This window comes from Rosa rugosa, chromosome 7 (assembly GCF_958449725.1).
Source record: "Rosa rugosa chromosome 7, drRosRugo1.1, whole genome shotgun sequence".
Lineage (NCBI taxonomy): Eukaryota > Viridiplantae > Streptophyta > Magnoliopsida > Rosales > Rosaceae > Rosa > Rosa rugosa.
The window spans coordinates 25233845-25250574 of NC_084826.1; positions in this window are offsets into that span (position 1 = coordinate 25233845).

Below are 16730 nucleotides of genomic sequence, written 5' to 3' on the forward strand. Positions count from 1 at the left end.
AACCAACCAACTTCAATCGTATAAATAAAAGGACATTGTTTCCATGAAACAATCCTCGCCAACTCCACCAGAGTTTAAATCTAGAGGTTCCCATTCCTCAAAGACAACAACTCAAAGGAGCAACACAAAGCTTCACCACTTCACCTACAGGACAAACCTAAAGTTCCAGAGACTTATGCCCTGACTGACACCTAACACTACGACATACCCAATGATTATATCAGTACTGAAGAGCATCAGATAGGGATCCGCTGCAGACGGGCCATCACTCGAGTAGTACTGACAATCACCAAATATGTACCTTACGCTGTGATACCAAACTGTCACGCCCCGAATTTTGAATAAAGGAATTCAAATCCGAAACGCGAGAACAAACAATCACAAGAAGACTCTTAGAAAATTTTTCAAATAAACTAAGCAACAAACAAACTGAACTCACAATGTCAATACCGACTCGTTCTTTAGAGTCACATATTACATTACAATAGTTTACAAATTAAACTGAATATCAATTCAACGTGTAACCACTCTCACCAACTCACTACACAGCGGAAGACTACAAGTAAAAGCGCCCTTCTACACCACGTGACGGAAAGTCCACCTCAACTTCGATAACGATCACCCGATATTCTAACCTGCACAATAACCCCTACACCATAGAATAGTGCACCGGGAATGTAAACAACAAACCCGGTAAGCTTTTCAGCCCGTATGAGTAAACTAAATTAAAATGACTCACGTCACTCATGCTTATAATTTCTCAATTCATGAGATAAATTAAAGCAACAACATTTAACTCCATAAACACAACCAAACATATAATCACACTAGGTAACAATTAGTAATCCCTGCATCGAAAGTTTAGTTCAGGAGATCACTAAAGTCACCCAATTCAAATTATAGTAATCCCTGCGTCGAAAGTTTAGTTCAGGAGATTACAATTAAATCAAACAATATAATTCATATTATCTCAACTCACCCATAATATGAAAATCAAGTCCCTCTTGGACAACAAAAGAAAGAAACCACTTGAAACTCTCTTTTAAAAATGTGTACTCAAGGGCACGGTAACACAAAGTTATCCCCCAAGCAGTGCAATGTACCCAAGAGCACGATAACGCGAAGTTATCCCCCAAGCCGTACATTTGGCAGACAGACTAGAGCTCTAACTGAATTGTAACTTGACACCTCGGCCGAGGTTCAAGTATACAACATGCCTCGATCACCAATGTGACAAAAGGTCCTCAGACCGAACATTTAAAATTCCACATGACCCAAAATGTTACACTCAACCCAAGATACTCTTTAACACAATCATATCAATCAATCACATGATATATTGCATTTCCGAAAAGAGTAAATGCTCAGAATAATAATCCAAATAATTCACAAATCATACGCATATCACCACGTCATGCCATCAACATATATATATTCCACGTAAATATATATATACGTAGTCATTCACGCAGGAATGACCACTAATACCAACTATAGTTCACACATTTTAAAACCAAGAAATTCATTTTATACTTAAATTCATTTTTTTACCTGGGGAGCCGTAGCCCTATGAACCGTAGTCGATCGACACTACTAGAATTTTGTTCATATACATCGGTTCTAGACCGATGTTAAACTAATTTTCGACCGATGTCTTAGTGGGTGTAGAGAAAAGTATAGACATCAGTATAAGCGCGTTTTCAACCGATGTCCCAGACAGCAACCAACATCGATTCTAAAAAACAAATCGATGTATAATCGTTATAATCATAATATTTTTGTATGTTAGGTATGTCTAATTCTTCATATTTTCACATTTTATGCTTAAAAAAGTATATGTCGAACAATACCTACTTGAACATTTGCATCGATTTCTATTCCAGAAGCGATGTCCAGTACACTCGTAGACATCAGTCTCCAAAAAAATTTGTTTGTTCGTGTCTATTTTTACGTGCATCTTGCCACTTTATTCTCCTGAGAACGATGTATGTGCCTTTAGGCAACATCAGTTAATCTATTAAGAATGATGTTTTATGTTACTAGGAACATCGTTTTTCGTTATTTGAAACGATGTCTAGTAATTTTGTAGACATCATTTCTATTTTTCAAAACCGATGTCCTGTATTTCATGGTAAATCAGTTTACTTTATAACAGCTGATTTGTACGTTGACAATAGATAACGGTTTGGTGTTTAGATATCGATGTGCATTGGTTTTGTGTACATCGATTTTTGGGTGATATTTCGATATGTTCATAATCATTAGACATCAGTCCAGTTTTAGGTACTGATTTGTAATCTCTGAATTGACATCGTTTTCTTTGACATTAGTGTTTTGTTCCCATTTATATACATCAGTTCATATATATATATATATATATATCTCAACATCTTAACTCAAGCACATCATCCAAAAATGGGACATTCCATTAATTTTCTTTCCAAAGTCATGATCCAACAGAAAACTCCAAGCCTACAAAAGCTAGCCTAGAGACATATGAATAACAAGTTACAATCAGTTTTATCAACACACATTGCCTCAAAGAAAAAAACTAGCCTTACTCCAAATCATTTTAGTAGTCAAAATTCTATACCAAAGTCTGTATATAATCAGCCACTTCAATGCACACCTCATCGCTGTTGGCTATATGATTTCTGAGTCTTTACCGCCCACTACAACTGTATAAACCAACACAATCAAGTCACAATCATTGGGTAAACAAGTTAATATTTAATTAACCCAAAAACAAAACAAACAAACTCAAACAAAGAAACAAACAAACTGCAGCACCTGAACTACAAGATGGATCTGCACAACTACAAGTCACATCCAATACTAATATAACTGGACTTTACCAAATTTAAACACACATAAATCAAGAAAAATGAATCACCCATATACCATACATGTGCATACATGCACGCTTTTAGAATTCTCATGTTGCACCAAATTAAATGCACGTATTTCTTAACGCAAGCAAGCAAACCTCTATTTTAGTTACATCATTTACTTTTTAAAGAAAAAAAGAGCTAATACTTTAGAAAAAAAATAAATAGATGGAAGAGACAGTACAACAGAAGATGTATTACCTGATAGAAGGCGAAGCATAGAGGCCATCAAATGTTATTTCAAATTTTCAATTAAGTCATGACTATACATGTACCTCTATACCATCACGAGTATAGTTGATGAAAGTAGGCAAAGCTCTTGATCCTGTTTGAACGTCTGCCACGATATTCAGGTTCTCGTCCCGCACTTCCACCTTTCAAATCTCCAATCCCACTCATTGAGTAGTGTAATTTAGAATCATAAGTCAACATTTGCTGAACTGATCTAAACTCAACATTTGCTGAAGCTGAACAAAACAGTACCTGCTTGCATAGGTCCTTCAAGAAACTCAGAGTATGCAAAGGGCTTTATGTCATTGAACTTAGCAATGAACGAGTGCTTTACGATATCGATGATCATTTCACAGACGAATACCACACCAGCGTTCTGCAGTACCCAAATGTTAAAACAGTTTCCCATCAAATGTTTCCTCCAGAATGTTTTGAGCTAGGATGAATATGATAAATGCATAAATGTGGAACCTCTCCACAGAATCTGGTCACAAACAAAAAATAAAATAAAATCAAAGAGGATTTAGGACCATCTGAAAAGAATATAAGACTAATCTAATTTAATTCATCGGACACAGAACCACATCGATCTAGTTTAATTAACATAGTCGCTATAAGCCAATAAAAGGAAGCAAACTCACCAAAGTATACCAGGCTATGAATGTTTTCCTTACTATATCGCTTGAACACATTGCTTTTTATCTCGGCAAAGTTATAGGACACCAGCAAAGCGAACAAGTCATTATTGTGAGCAACAATGCAGTTTGACAAAGTAATTGCCTGAACAAAGAGGATAAATGCATGAATAAGTACGTAGAGTCAAGGATCCAATGACATTGAAGGGAAAATAACAGAACAAAAATCATAAATTTCTAAAGTAAGGATATTTGAGGTAGTCACGGCTAAAGCTTGGTCGCAAGTAAATCTCCAAATCCAGAATCTCATGTTTTCTGTTGGACAACTACCAAGTCCGTCTACTGAGTTGTAGAGATATGACAAAGATTAGCTCATTGACTTCAGATGACTACTTTTGAAGCACTATGAAAAACAAAATTTATATAACTAAACACTTAGACACCAGATAACTAGAACTCTTAGTTCTACAAGATATTGTACACAAAGAGCAAGATCATATTGTGTATAAAACTTCACATAATTAGTACCTAGTACTCTATCGGCCTTCCAATTGTGCAACTTATAGTTTTCACAGACAAGACACAATACCACCACAATCACTATTCCAAGATACAAGTAATCTCCACTTCTAGTTCGCAAACTGAGCTGATAAATTAAACAACGATCGAAAAAGCTAACCCAAGCATACAAAAATTGCTGAACATGATTATGGCAGTTTCAGCAGAACTTAAAGCATGAAAAACCATGTAGATATAACTGAACTCCTAATATATCAAACCTCCCATAGTTAGCAGTAGTAAAGAAGCTTACAAATCATTTTCAGATCCCTCCTCATAAACAAAAGTGCTGAAAACCGGTCCCATTGATCTTTTTGAATCATTACCGATCGAGCTACCATCTCCACCTTTGCTCTTCTAGCAATACAAAACAAACAATCCGACAAGAAAACCAAACAGAAAGTAAGTAACTACACCGCTGTACTAATACAGAGAAACATCAAAAACAACAAGGACTAGCGAGACCACTCACCACGTACAATCAAACCATCAGTCCAAGTAGGATCGATATAGCTCACTAACAATATCAATGTACTTCTGCCATGCTTGCTAAATCCTCAATCACCAAATCCCCAAGAAAAACATTTCAACCTCCAGACCGTCCAATCTCAAAACCATAACAAAATCAACAGTACGTTCAAACTCAAGGTGACCATACAAATCATAGAATAAAGCAATTAAAACCAAAATTCATTGCAATAGAGAAGTTAAGAAATTCTTTGCAATAGAGAAGTTAAGAAATTCATTGCTAAGTTGCTAACTCTCCCAGTGATCTTTAAGCTGTCAAGCACTCAGTCTTGCATGGCTTGCAGAGGCTATGTAGACCATGAAGCCTTATCTCAAAATTAAACCTCCAAACATCCAAAATAGATAAAACCCAGATGCAAGCAATGACCATTTGACTTGAAAACAGACAATCCCACAGTTTATCTTGGTTATTACCTTCACTCACTACCCAAAACCTAATTAAGTAAAATTCCATCAATTTTCTTCAACAATATTCTGAATAAACCAACAAAACGACATCAAAATCGCACCTTGATGAGGATTGTGTTGCCCCTAAAGAGCTGGAGCTTCTCCATGGTCTCAGGGTGGAGCGCGACGACAGAGTTGACATCATTGATGGCCTCATCGACGACAAGGCGATTCGCTGCCTTCTTCCGCTCGAGAATCGCAGAGCTGAAATCCCTCTTAGTCCCCTTATTGCAACAATTTTCAAAGCAATCGCATCAGAAATCAAAATCCCTAAAAATTTCAGAAAATCAAAAAAGTTAGCTTAAAATCAAAAAGAAGAGGAATTGGATCTGAGGGATTACGGGTCGGACGATTTAGCTTTATCGGTCATGGTGGAAGAAGAGCAGGAAACTGACTCACCCAACTCATTCTCCTTATATGTGAGGTCGGGCTCTAGCCCACAAATCCATAGAATAAAAACAACTAGAAGAAAACATCGAAGAGCGAAAAAGAAAAGGGGGGCTGGGTTTAGAAATTCATACACCGATCTGGAGAGAGAAGCTGAGATGAGATGAGATGAGAAGCTAATTGATCTCGGTCAAAGGTGAAGAAAGGTCGAGAAGGAGCTCGGGTTTCTTCGACATTGTCAGGATCTATGTTTCTTCGACTCTCTTGGCGTTTCAGAGTCCGCCGGAAATGGAGGAGGAAGGATTGTGATGGTGAGGAAGAGCTCGAGTTTGGGAGCCAGCTCAACTGAGCTCGAGGGTTTCGATCTGTTTCACATTTGGGGTCGGGCGCAATTTTTTTCTGAGTGTGAAAGTTTTGAGTTTTAGTACCTACTTCTTCATTTTACTTAAAAACTTAGCGCGTTTTGCAAAAATAGGTTCCCGCAAATTTTCAAACAAAACTTTTAACACCGGTCATTTTAAGACCCGATGTTAATGATATACATTTAAATCGGTATTTTCTTAAAACGATGTTAGATTACGTTTTTACATCGTGTGCAAGTCTGACCGATTTAAAACATGCGATGTCTATGAACAGATTTCTAGTAGTGCGAGTTCATATTATTTCAAACAAAGCATTAAATTTGAAAACGATTTACAATTATCACAACAATTCCAACAATTAATTAATTCGGTTCGTAAATGAACATTGTGAGATTTACTCACCTTAAAGTCCCGCTGCGTCTTCTCTAACAATCAAGATAAAATACCGGACGTACTGCCAATCACCTAAAGCAAGTACAACCCCGATTCAGTACACGAATTAACAAAAACCATTAAATTCCGAAACTCACGAAACACACTAAAAATCCGAAAGTGAAGCCAATCGAGGCGAAACTTCATCCAAGACCACCCGAGGTCTCCGGAATACTTATACGATCAATCTATCAAAATTTCAAGTCAACAGGACGGCCAAATCCTCACGGATCGAACATCGATCGAACCGAAAACCCTAAAACCCTAACATACATCAACTTTCTCCAAAATAACCTTATAATATATCAAAACGACCGTATCGATGTGTAGATGGATAAACTGAAAACAGAACACAAAAATAAGGCCAGACGCGCCACCACGCGCCGCCACAAGCGGTGGTTCAGAATGTGGTCAACCACGGCGGTCAACGCCGGATCAACCACCTCCGATGCCAAAGTCATCAACTACAAACTTGTTCAAAATGAAGGGATGAGCCACTTTCATACCTGGAGCTAAGTGAGATTCGGTATAGATCGTCCTAGATCAAGCCTGGAAGGTGGATCAATCTCGTGCGTCTGATCAGATCCTAGATCGAATCAGGGACGTCGAAAACTTCAAACCTTGATCTTTCGCTCCACACTCAAAATCGTGATGCAAGGCTTATATGTGGATGATCAGGAGGAGGAAGAAAACCCAAAACGGGGGAGGATCGGCCCGTGCAACGCCGGCGTGGAGGAGAACCGGCCGCGTCGGGTTTGGGGCTCGGTGGAGGGCTTCGATCCAGCCCTGGAGGCTGCAACGGAACAAAGCGACGCCACGGGGCGTATGGGCGGCTCGCGGCGAACGCGGGAAGCGCCGGGTCGTGGCCGGAGAACGCGTGACGGCGCCGCTGGCGTCGGGTCGTGAAGGAAGTTTTCACAGAATCCTAACGTATGAAAAGTCAACCTTCGCATCCCCCCTAAAACCATACTTTTCTAATAAATAATCGTCCGAAATACTTCCGCTCCATCCACGAACCACGAAATCGTATCAACGAACTCTTAAATAATTCCCGAAGCATTTAGGAATTAATTACGAATTTTCATGGTATTACATTCTACCCTCCTTAAAGAAATTTTATCCCGAAATTTAAGCGTACAACAGTCCACCAAAAGGTGCGGATACCTTATTCTCATAACTCACTCGTGTTCTCACGATGCGTCACTCATGTCGCTGCGACTTCACAAAACCTTAACCAAGTCACTCACTTCCTTTCAGGTCGCCTTGCCAACCTATCCAGTTACGATAGGTTCAACAACAAGGTCACATTCGCATTCCCTTGATCGTACCATGATCAACCACAAGTGACTCATCATGGATATACTTCCTCAGCATGAACACATGGAAACGTTTTGCACACCAAACGTACACATAGAAAACATTTCGTACAGCAGACATACTAGGAGGTAAAGCAAGTCTATATGCCAAATCTCCACCTTCTCCAAAATCTCAAAAAGGTCTGACAACCTTGGTGTAAACTTCCCTTCTCGCCAAAAGTCACACTTCTCAAACTTGGCATAAAATTTTCCTCATTCAGAACCTGTAGCACAATCCGAAGATGCTTATCATGATCCTCCAACGACTTGGAGCAAATCCAGATATCATCCATGAATACTACCACAAACATATCCAAGTGAGGATTGAACATGCGGTTCATCAAGTTCATATAGGTAGGAGGTGCATTGGTTAGACAAAAAGACATGACGACAAATCAAAATGTCCGCACATAATCCCAAAAGCAATCTTAGGAACAACCTGCTCCTTATAGCAACATCTGAATTCGGACATCGATAATGAAATACTGATTGTCCAGGAACAGATAACACATCATCACTTCTGCCTCTAGTCCTTAAATAAGATTGCTCTCATTGTGATGACTTTGCCAACTTAATAACAAGTCAAAAATTTTCACTCAACGTTGTTCGATCTGTAGTCTCGTCTGGAATACAAACCGACTACAAACGATGGTCGCACCAACTTCCACTTCAACTACCCTACGATCACGCACACTGAACCCTCATAGACTTTCTTCTCCAGCTTGGCACACCAAGACATTCCCCAACAGATAATCTAGAAGACGAGGTAACCATAAACACCAAAGCTCCACCTCACATCATAATGCAACAGGTCCGACAGACCTCAGTCTATACTTCACATTTGAAGTTAAAACCGCATGCCTTAAACATCACCTCCAACACCTGATTCACTCGTTCAGTCCATCCAACAATCTGTGGATAAAATACTACACTCACACTTCGAGTAATTCCTCATAGCATTCTAGAATAGTCCCCACTCCACACGTACGACATGTCTAGGTCAAACATCTGATACAGGTACAATACCTAGCATCACTACACTACGACACTCTACCACTCCACTTGATGATCATTCAAACATTCTATGCGTCACAACTTCTGTAATTGCAGCACATCACTAGGTTCCGCACAGTAGGAACACTAGGAGATAAAGCAACTCAAATGCTGAATCTCCACTTCTCACCGAACTCGCAACAAGTTTAGCGAACCTTAGTCTTAACTTCACTTTGAAGTTCAAAACAAATGCCTTCAACATACCCTCAATCACTTGATTCATCTGATCAATCGGTCACTCAATCTGTGGGTAAAATGATACACCCGCATCTCGAGTGATCCTTGTGGCATTAGAGGATAGTCTCGAAACTTCGAAATGAAATTTGCCTAGACCCACAATTAATAACAACACCCTACCTAGTATCACTGCACTAGTCATCCTCACCACAGCACTTGGTGGTATCACAACCATCTCCAGAATTCCATTCCCGTACACAGCCCAACAATGGCATCTGAAACTACTGCACTATACGCAGACTACTCAAAAGTCCAGAAATCAGTTATCACAACAGTATATGTAACACCTCGTTGATAATGTAACTCTAGCACTACGAGAATTTGGAAAAGAAATCTGGCATTCACTCGAATCAATAATACAACATTCTTTTACAATCAACATTTCATAAAATCACAACAAGTTCTGCATGCATCAAAATCACACAAAAACTCATTCATAAAGACAACAAAGCATGCATCACAATTCAATAGGTGCTCTACCACCTCAGAACACAAAATCATGCTAAGGTCTAGCCTCAACTAATCCACGCACAAATCATCACATGGCACTGCACACATAATTATCGTCACACATACCACTACCCAGTACTACCACAAAATCACACAAGCACTGCTACAAAAGCTGTTACAAAAGGCACTGCCACAAAGGCTGCCACACAATCTCTACTACCACAACCATGAAGGGTGCATCACACAACCAACCACTCACAACAGGCAGTCACCCTCAAAAGTCTAACTACAGACATCAAGCAGAAATCCAACACCACACAATATAAATATGTATCACCAAAACAATTCATTCTCAAAAGCATACCAATAAAACAAGTCACCCAGTGATCTAGCTAGAATCATTTGAGTCAACCAACACAAAACAAATGTGTAGAAAAACAATGCTTCACTAAAATCAAGGACTAATAAATGCTAAACACCTCCCATTCTGAAACATCTCAAGGCTCTACCTGCCTAACGAGTGTAGTCAAACTAAGTTCAGCAACTACACCAATTGAAGTCTACTTATGGGTCCTCTGCCCTTTCCAGGACCCACCCTGAGTACTTGACGCACTACTGCTCTCTGTAACTATCTTTTCCCCTTTTCTCGGAATTCTCCGTAGTTGTCATCTCCTTCCAAGATGTCTAGAGTTCCTGTATAATGGCAAAGCACTAGCAAGGATGAGTGCTACATGATGCAACTGAAAAAGAACCACTCCCACTTTGATCACTAGACTCAGTTCCCCCTTGGGACTTCCGAGTCAAGAACACTAGATCTATCGGCCAAACAAACCGATACAACCACAAGAACCTGGCCTCATAGTCCCTGACACTCTTAATCCCTTGAACTAGAGTAATTGATGTCAAACTCCAATTTCTCCATCACTGGAGCAGAAAGGCATATGTCCCGGAAGAGTTCCACGAAACCCTCCCAAGTCATGGTCGATATATTCCTAATCCTCAACAATAAATCCCACCAACGTCCTACTTCACTTTTAACTAGGAACGTAGCTACCTCTTTCTTCTTCACGTCAGTATAGACGACCATATCAAAGTAGGTCTCCATGTTTTCGATTCATTGATCGGCCAACAGGAAATCTGAACCAACTTGAAATCCCCTTGCCCCAGTCTAGTGACCTCCCTAGTCAGTCTAGATAGGTGAGTAGCATCAACTGCCTCAACAACAAATGAAACAAGTTGTACTACCTTCTCCACAAGATAGAACTCCTCCAAAGAGGAAACCATGCCTTCACCCCTGGTCGGGCCTCTCTGAAGATTCATCACCTAGTGGACATAGCGTCACCACAAAGCATTCTCAAAATCACACTAAGAACTCAAACTTCACACAAGATTAGCATAGATACCTCGGAGTCACCTTAAACACATAATAGTATGCCGAATAAAATGCTCCACTAAGACACCACGCTATTAAACAAGATGACTATCCCTTGATAAGCACCTTCCACCCAATACCTCTATCGATCCAACTTAGGGGAGACACAACTACAATCGATCAAATACTTATACCGATATTAGATACAAGCACAAGTCAACGCCATGACCTTAACCAACCAACTTCAATCGTATAAAAGGACATTGTTTCCATGAAACAATCCTCGCCAACTCCACCAGAGTTTAAATCCAGAGGTTCCCATTCCTCAAAGACAACAACTCAAAGGAGCTACACAAAGCTCCACCACTTCACCTACAGGATAAACCTAAAGTTCCAGAGACTTATGCCCTGACTGACACCTAACACTACGACATACCCAATGATTATATCAGTACTGAAGAGCATCAGATGGGGATCCGCTGCAGACGGGCCATCACTCGAGTAGTACTGACAATCACCAAATATGTACCTTACGCTGTGATACCAAACTGTCACGCCCCGAATTTTGAATAAAGGAATTCAAATCCGAAACGCGAGAACAAACAATCACAAGAAGACTCTTAGAAAATTTTTCAAATAAACTAAGCAACAAACAAACTGAACTCACAATGTCAATACCGACTCGTTCTTTAGAGTCACATATTACATTACAATAGTTTACAAATTAAACTGAATATCAATTCAACGTGTAACCAGTCTCACCAACTCACTACACAGCGGAAGACTACAAGTAAAAGCGCCCTTCTACACCACGTGACGGAAAGTCCACCTCAACTTCGATAACGATCACCCGATATTCTAACCTGCACAATAACCCCTACACCATAGAATAGTGCACCGGGAATGTAAACAACAAACCCGGTAAGCTTTTCAGCCCGTATGAGTAAACTAAATTAAAATGACTCACGTCACTCATGCTTATAATTTCTCAATTCATGAGATAAATTAAAGCAACAACATTTAACTCCACAAACACAACCAAACATATAATCACACTAGGTAACAATTAGTAATCCCTGCATCGAAAGTTTAGTTCAGGAGATCACTAAAGTCACCCAATTCAAATTATAATAATCCCTGCGTCGAAAGTTTAGTTCAGGAGATTACAATTAAATCAAACAATATAATTCATATTATCTCAACTCACCCATAATATGAAAATCAAGTCCCTCTTGGACAACAAAAGAAAGAAACCACTTGAAACTCTCTTTTAAAAATGTGTACTCAAGGGCACGGTAACACAAAGTTATCCCCCAAGCAGTGCAATGTACCCAAGAGCACGATAACGCGAAGTTATCCCCCAAGCCGTACATTTGGCAGACAGACTAGAGCTCTAACTGAATTGTAACCTGACACCTCAGCCGAGGTTCAAGTATACAACATGCCTCGATCACCAATGTGACAAAAGGTCCTCAGATCGAACATTTAAAAGTCCACATGACCCAAAATGTTACACTCAACCCAAGATACTCTTTAACACAATCATATCAATCAATCACATGATATATTGCATTTCCGAAAAGAGTAAATGCTCAGAATAATAATCCAAATAATTCACAAATCATACGCATATCACCACGTCATGCCATCAACATATATATATTCCACGTAAATATATATATACGTAGTCATTCACGCAGGAATGACCACTAATACCAACTATAGTTCACACATTTTAAAACCAAGAAATTCATTTTATACTTAAATTCATTTTTTTACCTGGGAGCCGTAGCCCTATGAACCGTAGTCGATCGAGTTCATATTATTTCAAACAAAGCATTAAATTTGAAAACGATTTACAATTATCACAACAATTCCAACAATTAATTAATTCGGTTCGTAAATGAACATTGTGAGATTTACTCACCTTAAAGTCCCGCTGCGTCTTCTCTAACAGTCAAGATAAAATACCGGACGTACTGCCAATCACCTAAAGCAAGTACAACCCCAATTCAGTACACGAATTAACAAAAACCATTAAATTCCGAAACTCACGAAACACACTAAAAATCCGAAAGTGAAGCCAATCGAGGCGAAACTTCATCCGAGACCACCCGAGGTCTCCGGAATACTTATACAATCAATCTATCAAAATTTCAAGTCAACAGGACGGCCAAATCCTCACGGATCGAACATCGATCGAACCGAAAACCCTAAAACCCTAACATACATCTACTTTCTCCAAAATAACCTTATAATATATCAAAACGACCGTATCGATGTGTAGATGGATAAACTGAAAACAGAACACAAAAATAAGGCCAGACGCGCCACCACGCGCCGCCACAAGCGGTGGTTCAGATTGTGGTTAACCACGGCGGTCAACGCCGGATCAACCACCTCCGATGCCAAAGTCATCAACTACAAACTTGTTCAAAATGAAGGGATGAGCCACTTTCATACCTGGAGCTAAGTGAGATTCGGTCTAGATCGTCCTAGATCAAGCCTGGAAGGTGGATCAATCTCGTGCGTCTGATCAGATCCTAGATCGAATCAGGGACGTCGAAAACTTCAAACCTTGATCTTTCGCTCCACACTCAAAATCGTGATGCAAGGCTTATATGTGGATGATCAAGAGGAGGAAGAAAACCCAAAACCGGGGAGGATCGGCCCGTGCAACGCCGGCGTGGAGGAGAACCGGCCGGGTCGGGTTTGGGGCTCGGTGGAGGGCTTCGATCCAGCCCTGGAGGCTGCGACGGAACAAAACGACGCCACGGGGCATATGGGCGGCTCGCGGCGAACGCGGGAAGCGCCGGGTCGTGGCCGGAGAACGCGTGCGGCGCCGGGTCGGGTCGGCTGCGTGGGAGAGGAGAGAGAACGGAGAGAATGAGGGGCTGAAACGCAAAATGGGAAAATTTCTGGATTTCTGAATAAATCCGGATTTTTTCTATATTTATAGAAAAATCCACAAACTTCAAATCCTCATAACTTCTTCATACAAACTCCGATTTTCACGTTCCACATATGCACGAACTCATATCAACGCGCTCTACGACTTTTGTGAAGAAAGTTTTCACAGAATCCTAACGTATGAAAATTCAACCTTCGCACCCCCCCCCCTAAAACCATACTTTTCGAATAAAAAATCGTCCGAAATACTTCCGCTCCATCCACGAACCACGAAATCGTATCAACGAACTCTTAAATAATTCCCGAAGCATTTAGGAATTAATTACAAATTTTCGGGGTATTACAATACCGATCTTACCAGTACTTCTAGCAACCACTGATACTGAGGGAGGGCCATCACCGCTATTGGTATGATCTTGCCCAGTGACTCCAAAGGACTCTGAACTCTGAACAAGATGGACAGCTGCCTTTCCTCTGCCTCGAGGTTCAGTTGGCTTGGGTTTACTGAAGTATCCAGCAGGGTACCTGTGGGAGTGGTCAGATTCTGCTGGGCCCGCAATTAAAGCAATTAATTCCGTAGTTAGTATGGCGTTAAATTTCAGTCATGAATGCGGCGATTATTAAGACAATAACTACGCACAATGATTATGATTATAAGTGCGCAATGAATGACTATCATAAATACGCAATGAATGACGGTCATAAGTACGCAATGATTAACTGTTATTAGTGCAGCAATAATTGTCATCATAAAATGTGTAAATAAATGCAGCCATAAAAGCCGGAATAATGACGGCTTGCTCCCTAAGTAAGTCATCGCCTATATAAAGGAGGCTCGACGTCCAGGTAATCCATCGAATTCCAATTCTATCTACTTCACTACTGAGAAACGTACTGACTTAGGCATCGGAGGGTTTTCTGCAGGTACCCCCCCTCCTCCTTGAGCCGAAGGTCAAACTTCGAGTCAACGCTCGAGAGAAGCTTCTCGATTGTTCCCGGTCAACTCCCGCTCCAGTCCGCATTCATTGGTGAGTCAAACTCCTCTACAGAATTTTTCGACACCAACAAGTGGCGCCGTCTGTGGGAATAACTTTTCCCTAAAAAGTGATGGCGGGAGCTGCACCATTAGAAATCTCATTTCTGTGACGAAGGACTGGGAGTGATGGAATACAAGCCCCGAAGTGATAAAAGTCTGGGTAACGTAAACTAGCGTTTTTTCCTTTAGTAATCATATTCTGATTTTTTCCTTTTATATTTGAAATATATTTGTGGTTAGTGTTGTTGAAATGTATGTGTAAGGCTGGTGGCCAGAGTAAATACCCAAGGCCGGTGGCCAAGGAGAATAAAATGTTGTTGATCAGATTCAAAGGGAAATGGGGGCAATTCCATATCACATGCTGAAAATGAATCTTCGCCTTGAGGAAAGAATCGAGGTAGTTAGGGCCCGAGGAAAGATTCAGGGCGGCCAAGGCCCGAGGAAAGATTCGGGGCGGCCAGGACGGCCAGGGCTCGAGGAAAGAATTGGGGCGGCCAGGACCTGAGGAAAGAATCGGGACGGCCAGGGATCGAGTAAACAATCGAGGCAAGATTCGAAACAGCCAGAGAATGGAAATTTCCTCTTAGGACGAGTGTCCAAAGAGAAAATTTGGGGGCATTGTGGGAGTGGTCAAATTCTGCTGGGCCCGCAATTAAAGCGATTAATTCTGTAGTTAATATGGCGTTAAATTTCAGTCATGAATGCGGCGATTATTACGACAATAACTACGCACAATGATTATGATTATAAGTGCGCAATGAATGACTATCATAAATACGCAATGAATGACGGTCATAAGTACGCAATGATTAACTGTTATTAGTGCAGCAATAATTGTCATCATAAAATGTGTAAATAAATGCAGCCATAAAAGCCAGAATAATGACGGCTTGCTCCCTAAGTAAGTCATCGCCTATATAAAGGAGGCTCGACGTCCAGGTAATCCATCGAATTCCAATTCTATCTACTTCACTACTGAGAAACGTATTGACTTAGGCATCGGAGGGTTTTTTGCAGGTACCCCCCCTCCTCCTCGAGCTGACGGTCAAACTTCGAGTCAATGCTCGAGGGAAGCTTCTCGATTGTTTCCGGTCAGCTCCCGCTCCAGTCTGCATTCATTGGTGAGTTAAACTCCTCTACGGAATTTTTCGACACCAACAGTACCCAACCAACTTATAACAAGTCTCCTTGGTGTGTCCAGTCAGTTTGCAATATTGACATACAGACCTGCCTGGATAAGAACCCTGAGTCATGGGTTGTAATCCTGATCGTGGTGTACTTAAGCCAGGAGGTGGACCTTGAGCCCGTGGGGGCTTAGCTTGGATTGTCAGGCTAAAGATTTCAGAATGGACTACCGTTGTGTTGTCTTGCTGAGACTCATCCTTGCAGATGTAGGTAAAAGCCTCAGTAAGGGAAGGAGGCTCTTGCCGACGCAATAGCTCTCCTTTGGCACTGTCATGTCTAGCATCTAATCCATTCAAAAAATGGTGCACAAGCTCCAACTCCTTCTCCTTCTGGTACCAAGTAATATCCTTAGCATTCTTCAATTTGTTTGGTCGTCGCTGATCAATCTCATCCCAAACATTTTTCAGCTGGGTGTAGAACACTGAAACTACTTGCCCATCCTACTTCATCCTTGTTGCCTTGCACAACAACTCATAGATTTGAGAAAAATCATATTCATTCATATGGAGATTATTGAGTGTCTTCCAAACTTCTACAGCAATATCACACCTAATGATCAATTGGATCACCTCATCAGTCATGGCTTTGTACAAAATTGACAGTACAAGTCCATCATCATCTTCCCACTTGACATACTCTTCACTTTCCTGATTCACCGGCGCAT